Source organism: Syngnathoides biaculeatus, chromosome 3 (assembly GCF_019802595.1).
Source record: "Syngnathoides biaculeatus isolate LvHL_M chromosome 3, ASM1980259v1, whole genome shotgun sequence".
In the NCBI taxonomy this organism is placed as follows: domain Eukaryota; kingdom Metazoa; phylum Chordata; class Actinopteri; order Syngnathiformes; family Syngnathidae; genus Syngnathoides; species Syngnathoides biaculeatus.
In genome coordinates this window covers 23,244,389-23,257,962 of record NC_084642.1, presented here as the reverse complement: position 1 = coordinate 23,257,962, position 13,574 = coordinate 23,244,389, and positions in this window count along the sequence as shown.

Here is a 13,574-nt window from a genome sequence, read left to right as displayed (position 1 = left end):
ATAGTTCTAAGATCTTTGGATGTCATGAGGAGCTCGGTTTAGCCTGGGTTGTTACTGGGAGTCTGTGCCGTTTGTACTTGCACAGTGTAAGTGCACTTGCCGTGCATTTTTATTTCAAAATAAAATGATGTACAAGCCATTTATTTTTAAGGGTAAAGTTGTAGGATGCCTTTGAAATGATATTTAATTGTTTTGGGGTCATAGTTTGTAATATAGTTACAGTTTTAAAAATGTGTTGCGGCAGCCTAAAATATTTTTGAGGCAGCAGTTACTAAAGGTTTCCTCAATTTTCGGATGGGCTCCAACTTACTGTAATTTATGGCCACAAAACACACATGTGCGTGTGTTTTTTTAATCATTCTTGTCAACAGCTTCCGGTGGATCATGTTGGGAAGCAAATGGAGCCCACCTTGGCCTTTACAGCGGAGAAGGTGCACTTCATTTGGTTACCCAACTGTCCAGGAGTGAGATTTAAATTATTTATGTGTTTGTCTGCACAATTTGACCGTTTTCTGTATGTGCATGATCCCACCCCCCAAATTGTCTGTGGCTCCGTACAATTTTTTCCTTTTTTGACATTACCTTTTCTTTTTTTCTTTTTTCTTTTGCCTCGTCATAAAGTATGTATTTCCTCCTCTGTGTGTATATTTATCGTAGTTGTCTATTTGAAAATGTTTTAAAAAGGCAGCAGGGTATTTTTCGTTGTGGTTGATATTTCTTTTCGTTTTTTTTTTGTTCGTTTTTGTTTTTAACTTTCCAGACGTGGCACTTTTTTTCCTTTTATGGACTAAAAAATAACAAAAACGTAATAGTTCACACACAATCTTCATGCTCATGTTAGCTTTTTAGTGCGACTGTCATCAAGAATGCATTAAGTACATCAGTAATGTCATTACTTTTTTTGAAATAGCCAATGAAAAGCAAGGCTGTATACGATTTTTTTACATTCATATATTGTATTTATTTGTAATTGTGCTTTTGTTTCCATTTTTGTGGTTTTCACAAAACAGAAATGAAGAAAAGTAAACAAATAGAAGATAATTGCATTCCATTCTGCAGCGACCTTCGCAGCAATAACATTTCTTTTTATTTTGAAATTTCTCAACCAAATTTACCACTTCCTGTTGACTTTGACTTGATTTGGTCACGCCATGGAAATATTCCATCCAATTTGTTTTTTTTTTAATTGACAGTTTGTGTTGTAGTTTTTTTTTTTTACAAGTATATTTGGGAGCAACAATACATTTTTGCTTATTTTTACAAAACTTGGTGAGGTCAAGATGTTGTCGCCATCTTGGAAATCAGACGAATAAAATAGAAATTCGTGTCAGTTACATTTCTGTTATTTTACTTAAAATATAGTTTTCAATTTTTGGTTACATAAAAGGATACATTTTTATTTTAGTGATAGTAATGTTATGTGAGTATATCAGTTTCTTGTATTATTATTATTATCATTGCTTGCGAGATCTGTAAAAATGTTTTTCAACAGTCTTAATTATTTTTTTAAAACCAATGACATTACTGTGCATGTGCACTTAAAATAAGTCTTTTAAATTCAGCAAATTCAAACATGTACCTCGGTTGCACGTGATTAAAAGACTGTATGTCAAACTTTAGTACAATATATTTTTAATGATTTCCGAAGAATTGAAGGGAAATAATTGCAGTTTACCACAATTTTAATCATGTGCAAGCGAGAAAGATCATTTTTTCTTTTCATCTTGCGCGTGTGGGTGTTTGTGGTCTTTTTGGACAAGCACTGATGTACTTATTGTCAAAGCATATTTCTACTGTGTTAAATTATAACTCGAGATTTATACAAGAAAATAATAACGATAATAAAGTGTGTTTGATTGATTTTGACACGTTTAATTAATCCTGTGCCCATATTAGTAAGCGCACTCACGTGTGTGTGCGTGTGTCTGTGTGTGCGTGTATCCACGCGTGCGTCCATGGGTGTGTGATTTGAATATTATCAATGGATTTTATTTTATGTTTTACGTTCCGTTTTTAGTATATGTTTTTCGTATATAGCATAGACATATGGTGGAATAATAATATCAACATTTATTTTTTTTATTTTTAATTGCTTTGTTTATGTATTTTTAAATGTTTCACTGAAGTAGTTTTGATTAGGTCAAACGGAAGTAAAAATAATTTAATACAAATGTTGCATTTCGGTGCCACGGTGGATCAGCTGGAAAGCGTTGGCCTCACAGTTCTGAGATGCTGGGTTCGATCCCGGCCGGCCTATGTGGAGTTTGGACGTTCTCCACGTGCCTGCGTGGGGTTTCTCCGGCACTCGGGTTTCCTCCCACATCCCAAAAAACATGCAACATTAATTGGACACTAAATTGCCCCTAGGTGATTGTGAGTGTGATTGTTAGCCTCAACGTCCCCTGCGATTGGCTGGCAACCAGTTCAGGTTGTACCCTGCCTCCTGCCAATTGACAGCTGGGATAGGCTCCAACACTCCCCGCAACCCTTGTGGGGGTAAGCGGCTAAGAAAATGGATGGATGGATTTTGCATTTCATTTGAATTTTCCTTCATTGCAATAACTTTAGAAATAGATATATCATGAAAAGTTTAAAAAAAAGTAAAATGTGTCACCACACGGACGTCACTATATCTCAAATAGTTGTACAACAATATGTCTGAAGTTTTTTTTTTTTTACAATAATAATGTTATGTAGGCCTGTGTATAAAGTTGTAATTGTTTTAGCAAATCTTTGTACCGTGCGTGTGCGTGTTCGGATTAAGCATTTTCTTGCTTCAGGGATTTAATGAGGCCCCCCTGAGGGCTCCTGTCACTCCGCTTTAGCCTGAGGAGCATGATGTTGGGGGTCTATTCGGAGGGTCCGGGGCCAAAGGGGCCAACATGCCCCGCAGGGGTCCGGGGGGGCTCCGAGTGTCGCTGTTGTGGATTGAGACGTTCGAATCCACTTTGGTCGTGAAACCGCTCTCTTCGTGGACGCCACAATTTGTTATCAACCCGTCACATGGCACAAGAGTTCGTGGTTATAGCCAATCGGATCACTCCGTGTTTCTCAACCTGGTGGAGGTCTTTTGATATGATTTCTTTTTCAAATCAAAGAATAATTTTGAGTGTTTTTTTAACGTTCCAAAAATAAAGCATCAATATGATGGGGGTTTTAAATTGTGTTTGTGTGCGTGCATGTGCGCGCGCCCGTGTGAGAAATGGTCGACACATTCTTTTTGGCGTATTTGTTCAAGTTGATCCACTTTAAGTCGCCCTTTCCTCATTTTGTCTTTGATGGGGGGGACAAGACACTTTTGAGTCAAATGTAAAAAAGTGATAAAAAGTTCGATTTTTGAAAATCATCATTGGTTGCAGAAGATCGAAATGTTAAAAGTACGTATATTGTTGGTCGTTTTCAAGGAAAAGATTATCAGTTTTTCACATTTTAATCATGAGCCACTCAAAATTAAATACTTTATTCGGTGGATGTAAAACGAATTTAAGAAATGTTAAAGAAATAAATACATATTTGACGTAATGTGGACCTTAAACCACGTGTTTCCCTTTTAACTAATCTATTTAATTCATTTATACCATAGGTTTAAAAAAAAATCAACCAACTATCGTTGCAGTTTAGTAGAACAATTAATAAATAAATTCATAATATTTGGGTTCATCCATCCTTCCATTTTCTTTGCCACTTATCCTCACGAGGGTCGCGGGGTATTTGGATTTGTATGAACATAAAAATCCTGATTACTTGTATTGGTGTTGTTTGTTTTGATTTCTGAGGATTTATGACAAACTGCTCCTCAGGGAGAGCGAGTCAGTCATTTTCAGCCATTGTTTAACTTGTTGACAGTAAGTTAAACAATGGAGAGGCCCTGTAGCTCAGTGGTTAGAGCACTGGTTTGATAAACCAGGGGTTGTGGGTTCGTATCCCACTGGGGCCTCCACTCCCTGAGAAGGGTTGCTCAGGAAGGGCATCCGGCGTAAAAAAAAAAAAAAAAAAAAAATTGTGCCAAACATATGTGCGTTCATCTGAGATGACACGCTGTGGCGACCCCGAAAGGGACAAGCCGAAAGAAACTGCTGTTTAACTTATTGACAGTAAATTTTCCACATTCACTATAGTCGTTGAAAATATTTAATGATTTATAGGTCACGTTTAAACTGCCATGCATACAATCAATGGAGACTTGCATGTCCAGTGCAATTATTATTAATTATTATTGTTATTGCAGTGGGTTTTAGTAATCATTTCATTGTTTATGCGCAAAGAAACATCCAAGAACTTGAGAATTGTTGTCAATTAAGACGAAACCTGAGGGCTGCCATTAAGAGGTGCGACCCCTTTAAGAGGCCCCACAAAAGCTTCAGTTACCATGACGACGTCACGCTGAAAAGTGGCAGAGCCCTGATTGTTAATGTTGTTGCTTTTGTGTGTGTTTGTATTTGTGTTGACCAAAACTAACGTACCACGGAAGATATGCAAATGCCGTATATATTTTTTTTTGCTGGGGAGCATTTTTGTACGCTTTTGGCATTGAGATAATCAGACGCCCGTCTGATTATCTCAATGCCAAAAGCGTACAAAAATGCTTTTATTTCTGCAACATTTTAGCTTTTTTTAAAATGTATTTCATCCGTTTAACATTAGGAAAAGTTTCCAAACGAAAGCATGGGCACTGTCCAAATAAATACACGGAAATCCTAATATGGTTTATTTTTTTAATCAGAAGTCAAAGTAAAAAAAATAATGATAGTGGATAGAATGAATAATTTGGAGATAATTGGCGAGATTTTAGACCCCAACAATATAAACTAAAAATACAAAAATATTAACAGTATTACCACTGTACATACATGAATGAAAAATCAAAAACACGCAACTCTTTCCCCCCAAGCGTTTGTTTTTGTTGTTTTTCGAAAACGCTGTGAAGATGTTGACTTGCTTTACATCGACCTGCGACGACGAGACCTTTGCGGGCCCGGAACCATCTTGATGTTGCTCTTCTGATCGCGAATCCCTGGGGGGGGGGGGGTGACCACCCGGAAGTAAAGATGGACCCGGAAAGACAAATGTGACCAGCTGAGGATGTGGGGTGGAACAATCCCCCCTTGCCCAACTAACCATTGTCGATTCCATTTAAAAAAAAAAAAAAAACAAAAAAACACCTAAATTCAGCTTCGATTTTTAAAGTTGTTCTAGTATTGTTTTAATCACGTTTTGTATTCATTTCCAAAAATCTATTCAAAACTGTACAAGTGTTTGTTTTTTAATGTAGTTTTATCTTTGGATTTTTCCATGAAAATTGAAGTCCTTGTATTTATATTTAGAGTTTATTGTTTTGACAACACTTTACATTCAGCAATGTCGCGTAGTAATGTAAACGAATTTTTACCTTACAAATGTACTTTTTATATTGTATTAATTTCTTTCGAATGGATATGCATTGTCGAATCAAATAGTAAGTTTCTTTCGGAGTAAATTTGTCTACAACTCCCTATGCCGTTGAATAGAAGGGTCCATATTTTATTTTTGCAAGTTACAGTACAAGTATTTTGGTTCAAAGGCAGACTACAGTAAAAGAACAATTGTGTTGCATTTGCCTTTAGAGCGCCCCCTACAAGTCATTTTCGTGGCCTACCATGTTTTAAAAATGCGATATATTATTGATGACGTTTGAATTTTAAAGTTCACTTACGGTGAAAGAGAACTTGGTGTGCAGGGGTGGCCACTTTTGTCTACATAAAAAAAGAAAAGACAAGAAAAGAAAAGTCAGCTGAAACAAAGATTTGTAGATTTTGGAACATCAAAGCCAAAGCGTGCAACTCAGAAAAAAACGATGGTAAGTGAATGAGTGAAGCGTGCGCGTGCCCGTGCGTGTGCAGGGGGCGGGGGGGGGGCGATTGGTGGGCTTGCTAGCGTGCAAAGAGATACGTCTCTCTATTTGGGCATCTTACATAAGAGCAACTGTAATCTCTTATATAAGCACCGAGAAGAGTGAAATGCACTGAAGCTAAATTGGTGCAGTCACTGTTTCTTTTTTGTTTTTTTTTCTCTTCAAATCCCAACTGTTTCATCATCATCACATTCAAATATCTGATTGACATGCAAACCTGTCCATAAGCAGTGTTGGCGGGCGGGGGGGGGGTTGCTTTCGAAATGTTGTTCAAATTACACTCCTGAACGTGTAATTTCAATTACTTTCTAAATTCATTTGGATTATTTTTAATTTTGAATGAATGAATCAACAGGACCCTTGGATGCTTCAGATTTAAAAAAAAAAAAAAAAAAGGGGGGGGGGTGGGTGATGAAGACCATAGAATCTATGGCACAGATCATTATTTTGGAATTAACCACATATTTGTTCTTGACACAAATCATCCAGTGACGAGAAAACATGATGAATGTGTGTGTGTGTGTGTACAACATGATACCATGTTGACCTAATGACAAATGTGCACAATTTGGAACTGAGAATCACATCAAATTGTACAAAATAGACCAATGGTCAGCAACCCAAGGGCAGCAGGTAGCCCCCAAGGACCATCTAAGTAGCCTGGAGGCCCATTCTAAAAGTTGCTCACAAGTGATCGAATCCACTTGATGTCCACATTTCATCAATTATGCCAGAGTTTTTCAGTATCTCTGGAAATTTAAATGGGAATCCCACACCGGAAATACCCCAACCGGAAACCAGAAACAGCACGACCAAAATGAAAACGGTATCATTGGAAGCCACAAATCCCCAACAGGAAGTTCTGATCCGACCCCACCGTCACACACCTGTTGTAGACATGTTGGAGCAACTTCAGACGGGAATCTTAGGGAATAGACAGGCCCCCAGTACACCCCTCAGATGGATTTGATATTGTTTTGCACTTTCAGGCAACCGTAAATTTTGTCATCCTCAATCGTAAACCGAGAACAGAACATTCTCCGAAGAGTTGACCTGTCCAAAAGACGAAGTATATTCCTGTCCCCATTCCCTATTTCCGTGCCTCATGGGTGGTCTCAGTATGTCAAGAAAGTGAGAAGTACATCCATCCATCCATCCATCCATCCATCCATCCATCCATCCATTTTCTTTGCTACTTATCCTCACGAGGGTCGCGGGGAGTGCTGGAGCCTATCCCAGCTGTCAACAGGCAGGAGGTGGCGGACACCCTAAACTCATGAATTAATGTTGTATGTTTTGGGGATGTGGGAGGAAACTGGAGTGCCCAGAGAAAACCCACACAGGCACGGGGAGAACAGGCAAACTCCACACAGATCGAACCCGGGTCCTCAGAACTGTGAGGCCAACGCTTTACCAGCTGTACCACCGTGCCACCCCTGAGAAGTACATCTCTGTTGTAAATTGTCCCAATAACTCGTGAAAGGCATTTCTGCACATGGATATTCTTGACCTGATGCGCTCATGTCACGTAATTTAAACATTTGTTTTCACGTTCATTTACAAATTACGGCCAGGGCTCACATCATTACATGATGCAGTCATAAAAATGTCATATACTTGAGTATTTGAAAAGAAAGTACTTTTGTACTCGAAAATACTTACCTGTCGTCGTCGCAGCACACGCTTGACTCAGGTGAAGGGCGCCAAGGAGTTGGCTCTGTACTTTACATTTGGGATGAGGCTGCCTTTTGAAAATGTATACACTGATTAAGATTTATAGAAATACAGTGTTGCATATTGATACTTATGTTTATTAATTAAAATGAGAGCTCATTAAATAGTCATTTGAGTACATTTATATCAGAAGTCTGTTTGAAACTGTTAGCGCGTTGCTTCATCTAAGTGAACGTTCCAAAAAATCTATCCAAATTTTAATAAGCAAACTGTTCAAATGTCAATTTCCATTTGTGTTCTGAATCTTTTCAAAAATTCAGACAATCTAAGAGATTGCAGCACTTCAAGGTTATATTTGGAAAAATATGTCATGTTTTAGATCTTCTTCTTCTTCTCAAACACTGTCACTCAGGTTTTTATGACTCAGGCTAAAGATCAGACAAAACCCATTTGAAAATGAACTTGGTCTGAAGTCAAATCCCAAGGGAACGCATCTTTGGACTCGATGACAAGCGGGTGCATACTTGGACCAAATGATTGGAGGAGGCAATGTCGGAGCTGACCGAATAAGTTGGGAATGCGTTCAGCTTCAACTCTACTTATCGACTTGAACGGAAGGATTTTCAGAAGACCGAAGTCCAAATGATTCAGGTCTATCTGTGGGTGGAGTGCAGAGTAGTGGGAGATAAAGGCAGGAGAGATTGGCAGCCGTCACGTGGGGCTCGAACAAAAGTGTGTGTGTGTGTGTGTGTGTGTGTGTGTGTGTGTGTGTGTGTGTGTGTGTGTGTGTGTGTGTGTGGTGTGTGTGTGTGTGTGTGTGTGAAGTAGGGGGGCAGGAACGCTTTTGCGATTCTGACCCGACATCCCGTGTCTGTCCCGCCTGCTTCGAGAGGGGGACTTGTTTATCAGCCGTGGGTGGGCGGGGGTCTGTGTCACATTGAAGTCACAGTTGCGCTGACAACTTCATCTGACATCATGACGGCGACACAATAGCACCATCAAGACCACAAAAGTTGAAAAGATATGGTTCTACAAGGATGGTGTTTGACTGGGTAAAAAGATACTTGAGAGACAGACAGCAGGTTTTGTCACTCGGGGACAACACAGCAGTATGTGTACAACTGTTGGGTGGCAAAAGGGTCAGTTTCAGGTCCTAAATTGTTCGTTTTGTACATAAATGACACGGAGTATCAAAAACATGAAAGTTTACTTCATTTGCAGAGGATACAAATGTCTTTTCTGTGTTGGGGAAAATCTGTACCAGCTTTCAGACGGCATTGGAGAAATTACTAATTTAAAGCAGTTGTTTAGCTTGAATATACAGTGAAGAAAATAAGTATTTGAACACCTATAACAACAACACCTGCTATATGGAAGCTAAATGGAAGACGCGAAACATGATGGTCAATCTCAATCCGAGTGGACCCTCATGCAAGAGATCACCTCGTGGGGTCTCAATGATCCTTAGAAAGGTGAGGAATCAGCCCAGGACTACACAACAGGAATTGGGCAATGACCTGAAAAGAGCTGGGACCACCGTTTCCAAGGTGACTGTTAGGAATACACAAAGAGGTCATGGTTTGAAATCACGCATGGCACAGAAGGTTCCCCCTGCTGAAACCAGCACATGTCAAGGCCCATCTTAAGTTTGCCAATGACCATTTGGATGATACAGAGGAGTCATGGGAGAAAGTTTTGTGGTCAGATGAGACCAAAATGGAACTTTTTGGTCATAATTCCACGAACCGTATTTGAAGGGACAACGAATGATGAGTTCCATCCCAAGAACACCATCCCTACTGTGAAGCATGGGGGTGGTAGGATCATGTTTTGGGGGTGTTTTTCAGAACGACTGCACAGTATTAAGGAGAGGATGACCGTGGCCCTGTATTGTGAGATTTTGGGGAACAACCTCTTTCCCTCAGACAGAGGATTCAAGATGGGTCGTGGCTGGGTCGTTCACGAAATTTATCCTGTTTAAAAAATCTAACTTATAAAGCTTGATGGAAAACGTCCATTTTCAACAATAAACACAGAAGCCATTTTTTTAGCATGATTTCAGATGGCAAATCCACACATTAATTAGGTCCAATAAAAACTGTCAAAAAGCAAAACAAACGCTTGACTATAAATTATGGCACATTTTGTTTTTCTCACTTGTAGTACCATCTTAGTTATTGTGTGGAAGTGAGTGACACTTACAAAGCAACTTGCAACCATCACACATCCTGTAAAGGAGAGAAATCGTCCCGCTGCTCACGGTGGGATTTAACCAACACACCAATGCAGTTTTTATAGACCTGGTCAGATGCAAAACTGCAATAATTGTGTGCAAAGCAAGAAATTTCAAAAATGTTTTGTGACAGGAGCTGGGTAAATATGCATCAAGAGACAAATAAACGTTTTTTTGGGGGGGGGGACAAAAAACAATGCGTTTCTATATCAAAAGAGTTTGTTTATTTCAGTGCATGGGGTAAACTATAAAATCAAAACTTAATAAATAAATACACAATGAAAAATGTTTGTTGCATTATATGTGTACGGCATGTGGAAAACCAGCATATAATTCTATGTTGACCTCATGGCAAATTTAGACAATAACACTTCACATAACATCCAAATATAAACGTTTCATCAAAAGTTCACAAATTAAGACAAAAACTGTTCAAAAGCTTTGATGTGTTCAAAAACGGAAGCATTAGTCTATACACCTTATCAAATTTCAAATTTTCAGACAAACTAAGTGATTGCACCACAAGGTGGTGCTTTGAAGTCATACAAGGCATTTGTTTGAGAGTGGACCGGATGTCACATAACCAGAGAGAGCCAATTACGAGTGATCGAGTGATGTGGAAAGAAAAGCAAGTTTTTGAGATTGTTCAAATGTAGTTAAAATTGTTATCACAAAAATTTCTGAAAACAACTTTAATTAATTACACATTTCTCCCGTTGATGTAATGAATTACAATTACATAAATATTCTGATTCCAATCTGTAAACCGTTACATTTACAGATTGGAATCAGAACATAAAATAAACTGTATGTATTAACATACACTTTGTAACTATGTCAGTGAACATTTCAAAATGACAAACTGTCCGGAACGCAGGGAAAAGAGAACAGTGAGAAAATGAGGAAAATTTAGCAAAAGAGAGATAAAATTGTTGCAATTTTTGGGGGGGTCGCTTCAGCCAAACACTCTTGTGCACTGCTTGGCATGACAGGTACAGTAAAGAAATGAAGACAATTTTATGTATAGACGAAATTCAGTGACGTTAAGTGCAGACAATAGTACAAAAAAAATTAAAAAGCTTCAATTTATTTTATAAGCATATTTAAAGCCCAAGTGACGAGCCTATAACCGTTCTAAAATAGATATTGCAATGAAAAATGCATATAACATTATTCACTTCAATGCCTATACAAAAAAATAAATATGAGCGGAGAGCGTGTCATCCATGCGCAAAGATCCCGAAGTCTCACTCGACATCGAAGTGGTAGCCATATTGCCTGCTACGTCATCAGCAGACATCACACTGGGACATTCGCCATTGAAAACACGTAACGGCACCTGCTATGGGAGAGGAACAACAGAGATTTTCTGATTTTTCCAACGCCCCTTCTGGCAATGAAACTCTTTTCGAAGAAGAGAACATCTCACAATCGAGTGAAGTGACCGGGGCAAATTCACCCTATTGCTTCAAGCCATATTTAGATGGTTTACGGGTCACTTGTAACTAACAACAGGCTCCCTGACAGTATGTAGTGTACTCAGCCATGAGCAATGAGAATGCTGCAGCCCGGACCCGACGAGCCACCATGGCCGAAGCCGTGATCGGCTCGTCGCAGCACCAAGCCAGGCCGCTATACGGCATTGTCGTCACTCGCGGCTGGGTGCACCATCATCAGCGGCATTGTTCAGCGCCGATGGCAGCAGCGTCACTTGTGGCCTGGCTCAGTGCCATGATGAACCACCCTGGCCGAAGCCGTGACCGGTGGCCGTGGCACCGACGAGCACATCGACACATTTACGGCCTGACTTACGTACACGGATGTTTTGTTACATTCTGAGAGGATTACGTCTCCCCCATCATCCCACCCAACTATTAGTTTTTTTAATAGCTCTATAGACACCTACTTGTCATTTGGAACCCACAAAGCTCTTGTCCTTTGCACCTGTGCAATCCGTTTTTCATGACGAACTGGGTCTTTTGGAAACGTGTGAAGAGTGAATCCATCCTCCCAAGTGTTCTACAACGAGCCGGCTTTTTGGCTAACACGAAGGAACAAAGAGCTACCTTCCCGCAGGTAAAACTGGTATAACTACACGAGGTCGCCTGACTGGATTACGTTAATTAATGTCACTTCCTGCTTCTGCTCCAAAACAAATCCCTCGAAAGGATTATCAGGCGGGAGTTACAAAAAGCCATTTACATCAAAATCATGTTTTGTGGTGAAAAAATGGATGGGTCCATTCCAATTGCCTTTTTTAAAAATTAAAAACATAGTAAAAATCATGCATTTCGTGTCAGTGGAGCTTTAAATTCTCTATGGGGAAGGACCATAATAATAATAGTTTAAAAAAAAAACACACACACAAAGGGCACCACATTGGGTACAGCAAGCTGTGATTGTGAGAATTTTCTTTTGAAATACTCTATAAATAAAATTGAGGTGAATTATGCCAGCGTAGCGACTCCCACCATCGGCTCACATTAGCGGCTGTGAGCCGTGTAGCACTCACTTTATGCCGAAAGTAATTGTGCCGGACAAAAGGCCAAACACACACAGACGTGGTCCTTGAGTCACTTTATCACATTAAGAACAAGTGTTGTCACCTTTGTGGCCAAGTTAAACAATACATGCAGCACCGAAAATGTATTCGAGGTGGAAGAGTTCACAAAATTCAATTACAGAACATCATGGTTTGGATGTGATGGTTTTCAGTTCCGATGAGTATGCATTGACTGCTCGGAAAATCAGGTTAAAACTAAAAGAGTGAGGTAGTCTGACAATGGAGAGGTTCAAAGTACCTCTTCTGTGGGTACTGCAGAAGGAGACATTACTAGTTTCCAGAAGGTTTTCATTTATTTGACAAAAAAAAAGGGAACCTTAATGCATGGTAAAAGCAAAAGCTTAGGCTCTGTTGCCAAAATGCAGTGGAATGTTTTGAGCATGATGGGCACAATAGTGTTTTTTTTTTTTTTTTACAATGTTAAAGTAAAAATGGCTCCTAAAGCTCTGGCCCTTCAATTAGTGCATACAAATGAGTTTATTTTTACAACCACATGTACAGTACATCAACAATAGAAGTGTGGACAATATTCTTAATTTTATTCTCCTTTTTCATGGGCACTTCTAGAAGCAAGCCATTCATATCCAGTCGGGGGGGCCTCTTGATTAGGGATAGACCCCATCCTGCTTGTATTTTTTTTATTTTTCATATGAATCTATTTAAAAACTTTTTTTAAAGTGCATTTTGTACTTTGAGAGAAAGAAAAACAATACATATTTAAAGTACAAGATATTCATGGGTTCATTTTTTAAATCAAATGAATTCTAAATCTAATTTTGTTCTACTTTACACAAATAACATCCATCCATCTTAAAAGTGGCGACTTAATTTTTTATTAAGATAAAATAAGAAAACAGTAAAATGAAAAAAATTGACAGTTGATTTAAAAATGTTTAAAAATGTCTACTCAATTAACAGAAACCTGTCTGATCAAGAGAAGATCTGGGTGGAGGAGTGGGCCAAAATCCCCCCCTGGATTGTGTTCAAACCTTGTGAACAACCACAGGAAACATTTGACCTCTGTAATTGCAAACAAAGGCCACTGTAGCAAATATTAACATTGGTTTTCTCAGGTGTTCAAATACTTATTTGCATCTGTATCCCACAAATAAATGGTGAAAAAAATCATACATTGTGATTTCTGGATTTCTCTTTGTAGATTATCTCTCTCACAGTGGACCATGCACCTAAGAAGAACATTTCAGATCCCTCCT